We start from the raw sequence: 13,684 nt of genomic DNA on the forward strand, positions 1-13,684 counted from the left end.
AATTCAACACCCACGGTGTTAATTTTAAGACGGGACCATGTGCCTATATACATCCACACGACCCGGTGTTACAATACCATTTTCCATTTAAGTGTGAAATATCCAAAACCAATTAGTGTGTTACATCTACTAAATGTAGTGCATTAATAATAACACCATTGAGTGTTTAGATTAACACGAATGACTGTTCATGCCTCAAACACCCTTACTGACGTGCGTTGAACCTGCTTGCTGTGAGGTAGCCGTGGTAACCACAAGATGGCTTTGGCATCATGTAGCTCTTTCAGCATGACCTGTAAACGATGAATTCCAGCAGACCATGATCTGATGCACGCCGACAAGTGTATTTGCTGGGCTTGGTCCAAAGTGCCGTCACAGGCCCACAAGGGTGCGAGGGGTCCCAGGCATGTGAACCCGCATCTGTTGCAGACGGGACAGCAGCACAGCGGCCACCCTGTCCTCACGGTTGGCCCGACATCATCCTTGCGCTCTCCAGTCTGTCACTTTGCAGCTCGCTGCAAAGTTAATTGTGAACTGGAGTGGCGCTCTGGGGCCCGCTCGCTAAGCAGCCCCTAATGACAGGCGGAGAGACAGCTACACATGTTCGCCGGCTCTCCCACCGGAGGAAGGCTAGAGATAGCGCTCGTGCACAGACACTGACCTGTCACAAAGCTGTCAGCAGCCAGCCTGTCAGCCTGCACGGCCCAGCACTCAGCCCTCCATTCCCAGGTGCTCGGCTGACAATTTTTGCACTCGCTTCTGTCGGCTGCGCCGCCAGGCCTGCTGCCGTCGTGATTCATTAAGACCGGCCTTTATTTAAAACAGCCGTGGTCACTTCGTCAAAAACATGCTGGACACAAGTAAACAGCACTTTGCTGCCTTAAATTGCTGTCCAAAGTTGTTTGACTTGTGCGATAAAACTTTGGAACACTCTTTCACGCTCGCTCATCTCAAAGGTCGATGGTCGATGGTCGATGTGTGGCAAGTCAATTTCCTGAAAATTAGTTTTGGAATGCCAAATTTTAACACTCTTTATGCAAATGGTTAACTGGTGGCCAGGCCAATGTGTGCAAGCTAAATTCGTTCATTAGCCTCGATACTATGTGCTTCTTTTACAATGCCATTAAAGTAGATAAAATCCATGAAAGTACATTTAAAAAAATAAATGCATAATCTAAACTCACACTCTAAGTACATTTAATCACAGGTAGGCCTCTCTTCCGTCAACACAATATTTTACAAGGTAACTTCTACAATAATTATTTTCTGTTCAGTTAGCAACTGAACAGAACATTTATTCTACAGGAGACCTCAGCCCTGTCCTGCATGTTACGGGACAACACGACATGAAAATGTGCAAATCGCTTTGCAAATCCGCAAATGAGCTGTGTCGTAGAAAGAATAGTATTTCCTACTTGGATACCTTTGTTTTGCACTTATGACAATAACTGTTCTTGCAATGGGTCAAATTAATTGGAAATCCGAACGAAGTGACCACTGAACAGCCTCCTGTGGGAAACGGAGAAAACAAGTTCCAAGGGGCCAGTGTACTCCTGAGTGTGTTGTGCCCACATGATTCCAGAGTTGTGTTCTGTACTCATGAAGAATTCTCGCGGTGGCTTAATGGAGCTCAACACAGACGTATGGAACACATGTGCTAATATCTCCTCATAGGAGCCCAAATGAGCCATTACAGCAGCTAATCTGACAGGCACACAGCATTCAGTCCCCCATCTGCCAGCCTGGGTGCTGAGAGTCACTGTGCGTTTCTTCTGAGTGGCGAGCGGGGATGGACGGGACAGATGGACGCCCACTTTAGAATCGAGCCATTGACCATGGGTGTAAAGTGATGCAGAAAAGCAAGGGGCGACTTGAAGCTTGGTCACGCAGCCAGAAAGCGTGAGAGAGTTTCTACCTGAGCATACAATAGAGTTTCTACTTTTTTTGCCCATGGAAGATCTAGGAGAGAAAATGTGGAGGGAACAAAGGGCCAATCTCGGCTGTCGTCTGCCTCTCGGGGAAGAAGACATATAACATTAATGGTATCCGTTAACATCTCCTTAACCCTGACCCCCCCCCCCACCCCCACCCCTTGGCTGCCGAGCACATCCCATCCCCTACTCCCCCCCCCCCCCCTGCAGCCCACTCCTGAGCCCGCCACGGGCCCCTCTGCCTCCACTCCCTCCGGCTCTGCTCCCTGGGGGCCTGTTTGTTTCCCTGCCAGGGGCACAGGCGGCGGAACACTGATGAGGTGCTCAGGCCACCGTGAAATGCGCCATAACCTGCCAGCGCACCGGCCTGGTGAGATTGCTGTATTTACTTTTTAATCTGGCCGCCTTAATACATGCGATAAAAACTTTGTCACATTAGATGGTGACAGATGGGCCCGGAGATGTTATTACTGGTTAGGGGAGGCACGGGGGAGAAGGTGTAGGGAGGAGCGGGACCAGACCCTGGGACCACAGGGCGGTGAGGGGGAGAGAGGAGCAATGCCCCCAATCACGATAATTTTTCATCACCCCAATTACATTGTTGAGTGCGTCGCGGCAGCAGCATGTGCACAAGCAGTCCTGCTGCTGGTAAAAGAGCGAGGCAGAGAGACATAAATAAAGATAAAATGAGGTGCCCTAGGTCCTCTATCCTGCTGACTATTCCTCTGCCATCGCTGCCAACTGATGGAGGCCCCCTTTAAATGAAGGCTAAATCTTATTTAGATAAGAGAACTGAACTGCTGCCTGGGATGAAAAGCATCATTGTTTGTTACTGATGGCTGGAGAGGTGGGGATGAGATGTGATGTGTTTGTGTGTACATATGTATGTGTATTGTGTGGGAGGGGGCAGGTCCTGGCTTGTTTTTATGAAGCAAGAGAGACTCAATATTCTTTATAGAATATGCGATGAAACTAACTTCAAAAATAGTTCAGGAGGGCAAAACATAGACAAAGAAAGGAGGACTTGGGTTGACACAGTGCATCACTATTTCATAGCAGGACCCTCCCCTCACAGCATAGGCAGGGCACAGGGCATGATTTCATCCAATCATATTGGACGATCAAGTGCTATGATTTCAATGGTACAGCACAATTTGTCAACAAGAATTTTGTTCATCGCACGCACGTGCAGTGTCACATGCTCGCACCTGCTGCATTCGGCTCCCTCCGCATGGTGCCGATTGGACTCCAAAAAGGTCTATGTTTTTGCAAAGGCAAAATAAGCTCCTACTAAGCTACCCCCAGGTATTTCTAGTATCTGATCAAGAAAGGATTTACTGTAACTGTGTAATATGCACTGAAAACAATGTTGGGTTGAATTTACGCACTTGTATGTTGTCAAATGGCTGCTCACAAGAGAATCGTTGGGATTTAGATCTATATTTTTTCAAGTAAATGTATAGTCTACTTTAAAAAAAATGTATCTGGCTCCAGATGATTTTATTTCATACAACTACTTGATAAAATAAAACTGATTAAATTACACGCACCACATCTTTTTCAGTGTGCCATTGCCATTGCATGACGGCATCATAGCTAAGCAGACACAGATGTCGCTACTGTATATCAGTAAAATGCTACGAATCGGCCCGATTAATCCATCTTCCAATTTATTAATTGGGCGTTCAGGCTGCTTCACCTTCATGCGCTGGAATGCACAGGGAGGTGGATCGCGTGAGAATAGACTTGTCCCGGTACTAAAATGAAGATACGTCTGTTTTTATGCCATGTGCCAGGCACCTGCTTACCAAAATAATGCCTTTACTGGGCAGTGACAACCTTGACATAATATATACACAAAGTTAAAGCATGACACTTCTTCTCTACATGATGGTGACCTTCCTGCGCCCGCCCGCCCCCACCACCACCGAAAAAAAAAAATCACGCCCCCTCTCCTCTCTGGCACTACTCAAAATAGCATAATATGTATGTTAAATTGTACACCTCTGCATAGCATTGCTTCCTTATTAACATTAAAGAATAAAAGAAAGATACTTTGTTGATCAACATACAACAGAGAATAACTTTATTGCGATTGTTTTTATAGTCTCTATGAACAAGGATTTGAAGTGCATCTATTTGCCTGCCACCTACTGTGTTGGGTGTGCAATTACACTATATTCTAGTACTGTCCCCCCCCAAAAAAGTATCTTCTCTAGTGTCATACACATCTCACCTTGCATCACACCGCAGGGTGGCCCGCCCCACTATTTGACTACATTAGCTTTTAAATATTTGGTTCAGTTGATGTTGAGCCTTGTGTTTTATTGTAAGAAAATGTTGATTTGACAGGCTTTTGATATCTCATTTTCATTAGAAAGTGTCTGTGCTTGAACATCAGGTTGCCTCGAGGAGCATGAGTTTAGGCGACTGTTTTCTTTTTTAATTGTTGTGTAAATTGAATACGAGTATTTTTGACTCGAATATTGCAGGTAATGAGAGTGTGCAAACAGCTGGGAGGCTGCGGGCCGGCACTGCGCATCATTAGGAGCTCAGAGGCTGCTTGGCTCCACGCTAGCGTAAGCCGCTAATGAAAAGAATGTAGTCACAGATCTCATTTTTCAGGCAATTCTTGTGTAAACTGGAGATTTTCCAGTGTATGCACAGTGGAACGCCCCCCCCCCCCCCCCGACCCCCCATAAATCACACAGCCCGGCTGCCGGCATATCAGGAAAGAGGGGGTTTCGAGCACACACGAACCACACAGACATATGCTGCAAGAACCTGCAAAGCCACAATAAGAGGAAGGAGGAGCACCTACACCTGTCCCGGCCCACACCACCTACACCCCCCATGTCTTCTAGCTCTCTATCCATCCCAGCATACAATTCATACCCACCCCCCCCCCCCCCCACCACCACACACACACACACATCCTCTCCGACATCCCCTTCTATACCCGCAGGCATCCAAGCCACTGAAATGGGTCATTTTTTAATTAAATACAATATTAATTACTGCGAGCATCATTACCGATATGTGAGATTTGACTAATTAGTGTAATAGTTTTGGAGTCACGCTCATTAAATATGAAAATTACAGCAGTAGAAAGGATTGCCTCTATGATCAATCTTGTATGGACAGAGAGGAAATGATTTAGAGAATAGCTTTTAATGTACAATTAACTCCATTACAAGCAGCCAGAGAGGAGGAAAGAGACAAAAAAAGAGTGTAGGGAATTGGGTAGCCGCTGAGAGTTTGCGTACAAGAGCCGCCGTGGGCTACTTGGCGTGCAGTTTCAAAAGTAACATGATGAGACACTTGCCAAAGCACACAATACCCTCCAGAGGAGTCTTGGCCTCATCACCCTCTCAATTAGGACAGCTGCTAAATGGAAGACTTGTTGATCTCTTCTAGTTGACACCATCATTGTGCTCAAGGAAGGCGCTCAAATTGTAAAACAGGTCGTTGTCACTTGACTCGGTTGTTTGAGTCAGTGCTGAAGCCTTCATCTGAGAAGTTTTTGAATGAAATGGCCTGCAAACGTCAGGTGGATTTAGATGCAAACGTCTCATTGGGTCAAACGAAGTTTTAGAAAAAGCCGCTTCCCTCACTACAAATAGAGTATGGACGGTCTCCAAAACTGTGCCGCATTGTTGTTTGTGTGCAGCGTGCTCTCGCTCTCCACTGCTCTGGTAAACACATTGCATAGGACCACAGCCAGTGCACATGAGCCCAAAAGAGCTACTCTATGTCCTCGGCATGTGAACGGCTAAACAACGAGCGGCCCAAATTGGCCCCCTTTTTAATGCTGGGGGGGGCATTTGTATGTTTAGTATATCAAAGCTGTGAAAATAAGCGTGTTTGTGCTGCCTCTTCTCTTTCCAGGTGTTCAGTCATATCTAGTTCTTCACAGCGAGCGGCACACGTGCTGCGTGTTGGTCACTGTGGCATTTGGGCAATTGGGAACACCCCAGCTTGGCACTGCCGCTGGTTTACTTTCAGTCGCATGCAGCGCAAAGCAAATAAGAGCCGAACATGACCATATAGTGATAGAGGAATGCCATCAGGTATACTATAGCATAGTTGTCCTTGACAACTCATGATTCATTTAGGGAGTTGCAATTAATCACAAAAAACTGAAAAAAATTGAAGTACTCCATTTTGTTTTATCAAAACAAAATTCCATTCCATTTTATCAAAGATGGTCCAGTGATTTGCGTGTCAAACTCACAGTGCAGAGGTACTGGGTTCGATTCTATCTCTGGCCTTACTGTGTGGAGTTTGCATGTTCTCCCCGTGCCTGCGTGGCTTTTCTCTTGGTACTCTGTTTTCCTCCCACATTCAAAAACATGCATGACACACTGATCGAACACTCAAAATTGTCCCTAGGTGTGAGTGTGAGCGCGGATGGTTGTTTGTCTCTGTGTGCCATGCGATTTCGCTGGCAACCGGTTCAGGGTGTCCCCCGCCTACTGCCCGAAGACAGCTGGGATAGGCTCCAGCACGCCCCGCGACCCTTAAGTCGCTGTATAGTCGCCTTAAAAACGTTCTTTTCGGTGTAGACACTTATTTGCTGAGTGTGTTTATGACTGAAATTCCATTTATAATACACATCTGAATCAAAAATCCGCAATTCAGTGTTACACTACAAGATTTCTTTCAAGGTTCTCCGGTTGTCAGTCAGAGAATTCCAAATTTTGGCCAATCGAAGAACATTAAACAATCATCAAAAGTGCCTGTGCTGTGAATGGAGCTTGAACATCAGCAAAACTCTTCTCTGCTTATGACCTTGTACCTTGACTGCCTTTGTGAATCTGCTTGTATGCAACATAAATATATGAATATATGCAATAATGCTATCTCCAGCCACATGAATACTGGTCCTCAATAATATTGTAATACTAACCTCCAGACTGCATGCCTGATAGCCATTACTTTATCACAGCTCTGCCTTTTTTTATGGGTCTGGTGTCTCTTTAAAATGATTGCCCCTGTTTTGATCTGATTAATTTTGTGTGAGCACAAACAATTACTTTTCATCTTTATCTGCACAGGGAATCACCCTTTTTATGGGTATCATTTATTACAAGTGGACAGGTACTTGTTTATTGGAATTTCAAGCAGTCTATCGCAGCCAAGATCTCCCATGCTCTATATTTACATTTCGACTTCAGCTAAACAGGCATGACAAACACACACAGCAAAAGGCCAGCCGTACTTGCGCCACATTTGCGTATGCGCTCCTCTCTTCACGCAAAAGTTCCTGACATGTAGGCAGAAGGCACAGAGCAGGGGGTGAGACACCATGAGAGAAAGAGGGAGACCGCGGCGGGATGCTGAGAACGGCTCCGGTGAGGATGCGTTTCAGCTTTCAGGTGAGTGTCCGTCATTCAGGCAAAGAGGAAGGTTCGTGGCCTTTGAAATCCACCCATGGCAAGAGGGTCTTTGCAGTGAATATAAATATATCTGTATGTGTGTGGGTGCACGCGTGTGCGTGGGCGCACCCCATGGCCAGGGCCACTCTTGACAAGCTAACAGCTGTTAATTATGAATCGGCCCGCAGAGTGGGAGACAGGCTGGTGAATATGCAGAGCTAAAGGGGCACGCGGAGCCAATGGAACACAAGTGTCAGACCCCTCCTGCACCTGGAGTGGCAGAACTTGACCTGGGTGTCAATCACTGGGAAAGGGCCAAGCAACATGACAAGGATTGCTTGGATTGGACCCAAATTGAAGGCAAGTGTTTTTTGTTGTTTTTTTTTTATATAAAAGTTACATTATCGAGCACCATCAACTATTCGGACAATAAGTCATGGGAACCATTCACTTTCTCACCTATAGACCATACCTAACACACATGTTTTTGAAATGTGGGAGGAACCCACGCAAGCAATGGGAGAACATGGAAACACAGGAACGTTCAAGCCTAAATTGGAGCCCGCATTTTAAATATGAATCTCACACCATTTGTGCAAAAGTGGCAAACTGTCCACTTACTTGTCCAGTCAAATCATAAACATGAATCTCACATGCTTATTGTTTTACAATGTCGGCGCACAAGAAGATAGGAGCTACTTTGATTGTATAAGTAAAGAGGCTGGACAAATATAAAAGCTTCCCCTTAATGAGGCAGTTACCTCCGGGGGTATTAACAATTATTTGCCATCCTTTAAAATCCGACACTCCTCGTTGTGGTTATCTCAGAGGGCCCTTGTGTGTACACACAGTAGGACCGGGGTTAACAAGGCCTGGGCCTCTTACGCCAGGAACATCAAGGAATTTTAATCAATTTTCCAGTCTTCGGAACCGAACCCAATCTGAGTTAATTTTGCCCTGAAGGACTTTTATGAATTTCATCATTAATAAAATGAGACATTCAATTTGAACCGAAATCCGGATGTTTCATAATAGTTCTGGTCCAAGTGTCCCTTTTCTTACTGGACTAAATGGGGAAAAAAAACCCTAATTTAATTCATCTAATTTGTCATAACTTCCAACATCTCTTAATTAGTTTAAATTAATATGATTTATTACAGTCATGACAAAGAATGCATTCAATTACAAAGTTTTCAATAGCAAGTGGATGTGTCGGGGATGATAGGGGCATAAAGGATGAGGGCGGGAAGCAGAGCTGGCTCCCACAAACGGGATTGGTCCGCGATTATGCCGATGACTGACAGGTTATCAATCATATAGCACACTTTTAATAAAGGCTGCTTGAACTCTAGGAGGAGTCTGGGGTCTTTCTTGTTTTATTTCTTCCAAATGCTTTCGAACTCCCCTTATTCCTCGATGAAATATGATCCTCCCGTGAATGACTTAAAGCGCACATTATAATGAGGAGGCACATGACTCATCCATATGTAAATAAAACGACGGCTCATCTCCACTGTCCCATTGTGGTGGAAAATTGCATCTGTTTATGTGCTCAAATGATGTCACTTTATTTTCATTTGTCTGACTGTCTGAGCTTTACAATCCCCCCCCCCCACATACACACACACACACACACACACACACACACACAGACACACACACATACACACCCTCCGCCCTCTCTTTGTTCCTTTTTCTTCACCAACTCTCAAGCTCTCATGTCGGTCTAAGCGATGCTTGTTGTCCCTCGATCGGGTCTTCTGCTCAAACAAAGCAGGGCAACAGAAGCATGTCGCCATTTGTCACACTCCACCGTGGCACAAGTCGAGCACAGCAGGTCCACCCTCGGGTGTCCTGTCTTGTGCCAGGAGGGAGTGCTGCAGCTGCCAGTTTCCTCTTGTCCCATGCGCCCCCCCGTAGGACAGGCCACCCAAATGTCCCCATGTGGTCACTTGGGATTTGGGTCTGCGATTTCATCCACCCATCTGGGCAGAGGGCTGCATTTAGGAGCCTGATTGGCTTCTATCGCCTTGAGGGGTGATGGCAGTCGTAATGAAGCGCAAATACTCTGTTTATTTGTAAATCAAAATTTGGCTTAATTTGTCAAAAACAGACAGGTTACTATTTTTGGCCTTATCGCCTGAAGAAGACACAATGTAAAAAGATAAATAAAAAAATAGAGTGAGGTAAAGTCAACTGCAGTTGAGATGATCATTTCCTGATTAAGATCTTTGCAACAGCAGATTCAGAGAAGCAAGATATTCGCCACCCATGGCCTGATTTAAGAGAACAGTTGATCATGATGGCTCCGAGAATGATTTGTTGCAAATGTGTTCTGTAATGTGCCAGCCAAAGAACCAACTGCCTTTGGCTTTCAAAGATTTGCCATCTTATCTGGAAAAAAACACCAACATAAAGTATATTTTGTAAGTTGTCATCATTAGCTAATTAGCAAATGCAAAGTTGTTAAAACATAATGTGCTCACGTAGGACGGGTTGTTAGTTTAGTGCTCATTATCCTGTCAGAATTCAGCAAAGCTGTCCGATGATGGTTTTTTTTTCCTTTCCAGTGCTGCTATGCAACAAAAGATGATTTTGTGTGCAACTATTTTTTTTATTGTGCCAAGGCCCCCAAAGTGTATTGCATATAATGACAGTAAAATACATGCTTGTTTTTTTACTTGTGCACATTTCAGAGTCTGCAAACATATACTATTACTTAAGAAAATGAATCGAATCACTTTTTTTAAGCATCTGTACTTATATATAAGTTCAATTTTGCAAGGCCCAAAGTGGGCGATAGAAAATCCCTCGGAGAGACAAAACTTAAAAGTCCCAGATATGTTCCAGCTCCTCCAGTGGCGGTTCTGGGGGGTGGGGGGGTGGCTGGGGCAACGGGAGCCAGTGCCCCTGCAGCACTGACTCTGGCCCCCCCTGTGGCCCCCCTCCGAGCGTAGATTACGCAATCGCGCCGAGTCGCCGACGCGAAAGGTGGAACCGCAGTGTGCGTGATTTAACATTCTCGTCGGACCCTTTAGTGCGCTGCACCACTTAAAAATGAGCGGGAAAATGAGAAGCGGTCCGCAGAGAAGGAAATTAACCAGACGTGCGTGTGCGTGTGTGTTTGTGTGTGTGTGTGTGTGAGTGTGTGCGTGCGTGTGTGTGTGTGTGCGTGTGTGCGTGCGTGCGTGCGTGTGTGTGCATGCGTGTGTGTGTGTGCGTGTGTGTGCGTGCGTGTGTGTGCGTGTGCGTGTGTAACTTTTTTAGTCTCCCTTTTTATTTTAATTTTTATTTAACAGGATCAATATATAAGACATTGCCTTTTAAAATTTGGATAATTATATGCATGTAAAACATCTAGCTTCAGTGTATTTGCAATTTTTGTCCCTGGCAGGCTGGTACCATATCATCCCCTGGCTTGAATATTCTCAACAGATGGACACAGCGTATTGTTACGTTTGCAGACATTTTAGCCCTCCTAATACAGTTTTTTTCTCATCACTGTAATGTTATGACTACAATTTCAAAGTTTGAAGAAATAAAAAGTCAAATAAGATTTCGAATCTGTCTTTTTAGCCCTGGGTTGAATGTGCCCCCCCATCAAAACCTCTGGCCCCAGCCTGGCCCCCTCGGTGAAATTGATCCAGAACCGCCCCTGAGCTCCTCCTGTCACATCCCACCAGGTAGAGTCAACCAAAACCCATTGGAGCATTGGGCAAAGCTCCATAGCATAGCTACATATGTTATGTCGATGTGACAGTGCTTATCATGCAGCTCAAGGGCTCCTATACCCTTTTACTCAATGCTTACATCTCACACTGCATTGGATCCACGTCAGATGCATATCTTGTCTGACAGCGTATCGTTGAAAGCCTGCCGCATGACAGACATGTTAAAGTATACATCGTATACTCAAATGCGCCGGGAACCGCTCACCGAGGCTTTTTTAGGTTGTGTTCGGCCCTGCGGCGCCACGTTTACAGTTGTTGGCAGACCACTGTGATTCGAGGTTATTGGACGGCACGCACGCCACACCAGACATCCACTGCTGCCGCACTTTTCATTTGGGTTGTTGCGACCACATGGGGCAGCATATGGAGCCATTTCCTCTTCTCTCTCTCTCGCTCTCCCCAGGACGTTTTAGGCATGTCAGTTAGGCCTTAATCATGCATTTTTCTGCATGAGAGGAGAAGCAGAGAGTCTGTACCAAGCTGGCTTCTTTGGCCCAAGGTGCTCCACCAACACAGCCAATCAATAGTGCCCATCAACGGTGTGTGCATATACACGTGCAACATAGACGGTTTATCAAGGGCACGCTTTCGGGCCTTTTCTGATATTGTCCGGCACAGAGGAGACAATTTCCTTATTGTCCATTTAATTAGAGCGGAGTGGAAACTGCCGCGTGGACAACCAAATCTCAAAAGTTCAGCCTTCAGGAAACTCGGGGACAAAAGAGACATTTTTCAAGGTCTAAGCCCACCCTCCCCTCATATACCGAGCCATCTCTGAGTCCCCAGCCACCCTTGAGCGGGAAGCACAGCCTTCCATGTGCATAAAGTTGAAATAAACTGCAGTCTGTATTTTCATTGGGGAAAGTGAACCCAATTTACACGCTGCTCCATTGGAGATGAGCACTCTAACGTGCACCTGCAGGTAATCTCGCCCAGATTCCCCCTTTGTGTCCCGCATTATTGTTGAAATAAATAACCTTTCACAGCAATCAGCTTGGGGATCTTCACTTAAATTATCGCCGCAGAGATAGCTCACTCATGATCTGCTTCTATATCCATTAACTATCGGGGAAAGTGATTTATTGGTGAAGGGTAAGGAAGGGGGAAAGCTGTGAGGAACAAAGTGAGGGAGACGCTTTGCTAAGACAAGAGTGCCCTCTACTGATTCGAAATTGTCCCGATTCCGGCCGGTCGTTTATTCAGCCCCTGATGCTCTGATCAAGTTTTGGGAAATTGGTTCTGGGTCTGATGTAACCACGGGACCATTCATCTGTGTCGATCCATCTTCTTTCATTAAAGAAAAACAAATGAGAACAAGAAACAAATGCAGAATCCAGGAAAAACAAAAGAAGAGTTTAGAATTGGATCACAAAGGTACAACTGAAGTTGACTTCTGTTGTCCACATGGACCTGGGCGTAGCGCACTCTATGTACCAGGGCTCCTGTAGTTGCCCACCCCCAGCCAGTCATCTCCCATCTCTCCATCCCTCCCCTCCTCTGCCATCCCTCCTTCCCCACACTCCTGTGATGTGTCGTTACACGCTCGGCTGGCTCCTCTTCCATGACAGACTGTTACTTCCTGGAGCGGAAACGCATTTGATTGTTAACATCTGGGCCATTACAATTGCAAACTAGGGCTCTGTACATCAATCAGGAAGTGATTTCAAAACAAAGAGACCATCCTCCAATCAATCTATTGGGAAGTAGGGGCATTACATGCTCCTGTAATCCCGGCTAATTAGCGGGATAATGGGAATGAGATTTATGAATCTGCTGAGGAGAGTGGAGGTGGGAGGGCACACTCAAATTAGCAGGGACGCATACCAGGCCAGGCTGCAATAAGAGGATGTGCTTTCGTTGTTTTTTTTTTTTTTTTTTTTGCAAAATTGCCACATTTGGACATGACAGAAGTATGAGATGAGCACCTCAGGCATTTCAAAACATTTGTGTTTGTTTCCAAGCTGAACTCAACATTATATCAATCCTTCTGTCATTAATCAACGCCATTGTACTGTTGATTATCTTCCCATAATTGTGAAACCTTAGGTCCAAATGCATTTGAACAGTAAGTTTTCATGGTTTTCTCATTATACATCATCATAATACAGTTTGTAGAAAATGAGCTTTGCACAATAATTTGACGTGTATCTTTTATGAATTAAAGCCATTTTAAATAGAGGCTTTTTACGGAATCCCTTACCGCTTGTTTTTGAGCTCTCACTGACTTCACTTCTGTTGTTAGGAAATGGATAGATATGCGAAGTTTGCACATCCACCTGACAGTTTTGAGAATGGATTTTTCTAATCGACTCTCCCGCCTTCCGGTGTGGAGTTTGGATGTCCCTTCCCTTGGTTGTATGACTTGTCTCCAGGTACCCTGTTTTTTTCTCACATTCCAAAAACATACATGTTAGGTTCATTGAAGAAAGTTTCTCCTTAGGTGTGAATTTGAATTCCTCGTGTCTTGTACACGAGGTCAGCTGGGATTGCATTCAGCACACCTGTGACACACATCACACTTACACTTTCCTTACAATAAGTTCTATGCAGCCCCACTAGTCTAAACATGACATTCTGGGGGAAAATGGTGTTTGTGGAATAGGAATTAAGTTTTGTTTGTTTGTTTGTTTATTGAACATAAAAC

General features: G+C 45.2%; 1 long non-coding RNA gene across 1 annotated transcript in view; it reads left to right on the plus strand.

Moving 5' to 3' along the window:
- LOC127614931 (uncharacterized) overlaps nucleotides 1-13,684 on the plus strand; it is a 276,974-nt gene that overhangs the window by 118,335 nt on the left and 144,955 nt on the right. The gene's annotated exons all lie outside the window — the stretch shown is intronic.

Source organism: Hippocampus zosterae, chromosome 14, assembly GCF_025434085.1.
Source record: "Hippocampus zosterae strain Florida chromosome 14, ASM2543408v3, whole genome shotgun sequence".
Classification (NCBI taxonomy): Eukaryota; Metazoa; Chordata; class Actinopteri; order Syngnathiformes; family Syngnathidae; genus Hippocampus; species Hippocampus zosterae.